Source organism: Atta cephalotes (genome assembly GCF_000143395.1).
Source record: "Atta cephalotes unplaced genomic scaffold scaffold00058, whole genome shotgun sequence".
NCBI lineage: Eukaryota > Metazoa > Arthropoda > Insecta > Hymenoptera > Formicidae > Atta > Atta cephalotes.
The window spans coordinates 1,494,426-1,498,703 of NW_012130122.1; the positions used below are offsets into that span (position 1 = coordinate 1,494,426).

At 22.0% G+C, this 4,278-nt stretch overlaps 1 pseudogene; it reads left to right on the forward strand.

Annotated features, from left to right (window-relative positions):
- Positions 1 to 2,050: 2,050 nt before the first annotated feature.
- The window catches only part of LOC105623553, a 6,930-nt pseudogene continuing 4,702 nt past the window's right edge, over positions 2,051 to 4,278 (forward strand).

Sequence of the window (4,278 nt, forward strand, 5' to 3'; positions counted from 1 at the left end):
TAGGCCACTGTACCTTACTGCAGGAAAACTTTTTCCTATGACGATAGTTACATTTTGCAATGTAATATTTATTATAATTAATTTATTATATATACAATATAAGTATTAAAAAATAAAAATATAAATATACAAAAATTATTTCTCTTAGCATCGTACAAGAATTTCTTATTAAGTATTTTAATCATTTTTTCTTACTAATTTTAAAATTAGAAATTAAAAAATTAAAAAAATATTTTTTTGTATTGTAAACTATAAAAAAGTTTTCGGAACTTACAATTTAGTTCTTTAATAAGATATTAAAATAATATATTATTAAATATTTTTTCAATATTTTTATTTGTTAAATTTTAATATCTTGTGTATAACATAAATTGTAATATTAAATTATAATAATAAAATAAAGTAATATAAATACTGGAATAATGTAAATTAAATTGTATTATTATAAATTATAAAAAAATGAATTAGTTCTTAATTATTTCAATTACTAATTGATACGAAGAGCGACAAAATTTAATATAATTTATATTAATATAATTTTTATATTTACATTTGATTATCCATATAATTTTATTATATTAGGTGTAGTAAAAAGAAATCCATTATTTTTCCATTCAATTTCATGCAAAAATAATGATTTCTTTTTACTGCACTTAATATTTCAGCTGTTAAAAACATCTGGTGATTACATATCAGTTTTATTAACACATCGTAATTAAACTAGAAACATTTATAAAATATTATTAAACAATTGCGTAACATCACAATTTTATTGTTGATATAAATAAATTACGTAATAAAATTTTAATTATTATACATTTCTTATTGCAACATTTCTTGTCACTTTAATATAAATCAATTCTATATTCTAATTTTTCTATGCGTTTTAATTATATTTTCTGTTAATAAATTAAATAAATAAATTCGATTTAAATTTATCGTTGTAATTTTATATTGCATATTAATTTTTTTCACGTAATGCAAACATTTTTAAGTAACAATTGTTCTCTGGATCATACGGCAAATAAATCGTGAATAGTCCTTCTAGATAAACAAATGCATATTATTACATAAAAGAAAAAATGAAAACAATATTTCATGATATATTATGAGACATGAACGTTACTTGTAACGTTACTTGTAATGCTGTTATCGTTATTATTACTTTTTTATAATCATTTGATAATAACATTACTATTTTTCATGGCAATAACAATAATTTTAAGATTAATAACAGTCATTTTTTTAAATAACTTTTTTTAATAACTTACTATCATTATACGTATTTCTCATTGAAAACGGTTACTCATTACATAAGTGCTTAGAAAAAAATAATATCACTATTCTTCGTGATTTTCTCGATTTAATAAAGACAAGTGAAAAAAAATTTTCATAATTTATACATGCAACTTTATATAAATAAGAAAAAAAAATAAGATTATAGAATTAGTATGAAAAAATTCAAAAAAATAATTAAAAATTCTAAAGATATTATAACTAAGATAATATTTTTGTAATTTATTAATAATCTTTTATTATTGTTACTGTCTATTAGATTTATAATAATTTAGATTTTTATGAAACGTTACAATATTTTCTTTGCTTACAAATATTAGACATAATATACAATTGTTCATAAATTGATTTAGGGCCTTAGCAGAATAACTGACTTATAATCTTAAGACAATGTTTTATGACCTAAATCTTTTGTCTTTAGTAAGTACGCACAATAACTGTCTTGTGACTTAAGAAGTATATACATAAGAAGTATATACATATTTCTAATGACAAAAGATTTACGTCATACGACATTGTCTTAAGATTATGTCATCCATTCTGCTAAAGCCTTAAAGGTATAATCTTACTATCGTTCTTAATTCAACATCATATTATTATGATCTTCGTAATAATCTCGTTGTAATATTCATATTATTATTATACGTATCAAAAATGTGTACAGCTATGTACATACTTCGATACATATATAAATTGCATCATACTCATTACTTCCCAAAGTTTTCCAGACGCGGTGTAAAAACAGATCTATGCAATGGGACAGCTAACGTGTGTCCTAATCGCATTGGTAGTCGTAGGTAAACATCAAGAAACTTGATAATAATTTCTGTAATAAATTTCATAATTAAATTATGTTTTTTATTAACATACTTTGTATTCATATTTTCATTATTTTCATTATTTAATTCATTTACTTTGTAGAAATATCATATATTATTAATACATTGTAAAACTATTTTCACAATACATTCGCAGATATTTATGGAGATGAACCAAACAAGTTAATAAATGGAATATCTATCACTATAGAGAAAAATCCTCATTGTCATAATCGATTCACAATATATTCTAACTGTCGGGTATTGTGTGACCCCTCTACTTTCTGACGATTCTGTAAGGAAATCTATGACAATCGTTGATACTGGCACTACTTACCTCGATAAAGATGGACAAGTTTATAATGTAGAAAAATTGTAGTACCATGATAATTATAATCCTCGTGCATTGGGTAGAGGGGCTCATGACATGGGCTTAATAACATCTTGAAATAAATAATATATTATAAGTATTTATTACAATTTGTGACATGTATGATATGGACATACAGTATACTTTTCGATATAGCAATAATACACAGATGTCAAATGATGAAATGTATTTTAATCATTCTCGCAGTTTAGTTCATAGTATGTAGTATTTTTAGCATACGTCACCGATTGAATTTGGTCCAACAAAAATCAGTTAAATTCCCAACAAAGAATGTGACAAAGAGTGATGCGTTACAATTGCTGCCTGGGCTTCTATGGATTTTAATAAATCCATACATAACAATTTACAACAATTGACCGCGGATGTCATGCTTCCAGACATATGCCAGATTTATCACAGTTTTATTATGAAGATTTATAAGAATGAATTCTATATTCTTATCAAGAAAGGAATTGGATTGTGCAAGAAATATAATATAATATTATATTTAATGCCTGTTTTAATTATATTTATACACATTTAATTTTACTCTTGCATATCTTTTTATAATTAACGATTTGATAAATAATGATTTTCATCTAGATACACACTATTTTGTAATTTTTTTTTATTAATAATGACACTGTATTACATTCGCGTTACAATATTACATCCTCTATATTTTCCAAAATCATATTTTATATCATAATTAATTCATATTATGTATGATGGAATTAATTAGTTGATTCCACAATAGAATTTCTTTTGTATTGCATATCTTTTTACTTAATTATTTATAGCAATGATAACGCGAAATTATTGAAATTCTTAAATAATGCCAATTTTGGATTCAGTATAATGCATAAAATAATCTCAGCCACATAAGGGATAATGCAATAATACCACTATTTTTCCATTACAGGGTGACAGCGGTAGCGGATTAATTCAAGACGATGGAACAATTATTGGTTTGGTATCCGGTGGGAACTCGAATAATGAGAAAAGAAAGGAAAATAAGTATAAGATATATTATATCAAGAAAACTGTAGCAATATTAGAGTGAAGATAATAAGCAATGTATTAAATAAATTAAAAAATATAAAATCCAATGTTATTAAAGAGATTTTTATTTTATATTTTTATTTTATATATTTTATTTTATATATTTATATATATATATATATTTAATTATATATTTTTATTTTATATACGGTTATAAGGTACAATATACCTTATATTTAATTTGATATTACTAAAATAAATAGCACTAGCATATTTTGACATAAACATACAATATCTCCAAAATCTAATTAAAATTTTACTATTCAGTTCTTATTAATTAAATCTTAATATTTTATATAGAATATTAAGATGAATTAATTGATATAAAATGTACATTAAAAAAATATACATAATTGCATATTGCAAATTGCATAATTTTCTTCTTAAAACAAGTGTATGTATTTCCTTTATATTAATTGATAATTTATTTCATTGTTCTATAAAGGATAAAAACTTTTAGGAAGAATTATTAAAATAACCAGTTCACGAAATATTTTATATTTCATACTAAAATGTGCTTAAATGAACTATAATATCCCACAAATTATTGATTTTTTTTATAACTTTATCTTAATATTCTTATATCAGAATAATTAGAGGAATTATATTATGTAAAATAAATTCTGTAATTTCACTTTAAAAATAGATATGAACTTCATATAGAAGAATATTTTTTCAAAAAATTAATTTGATTTATTTTCTTTTAAATCATACAACTTTTATTTAAACAAC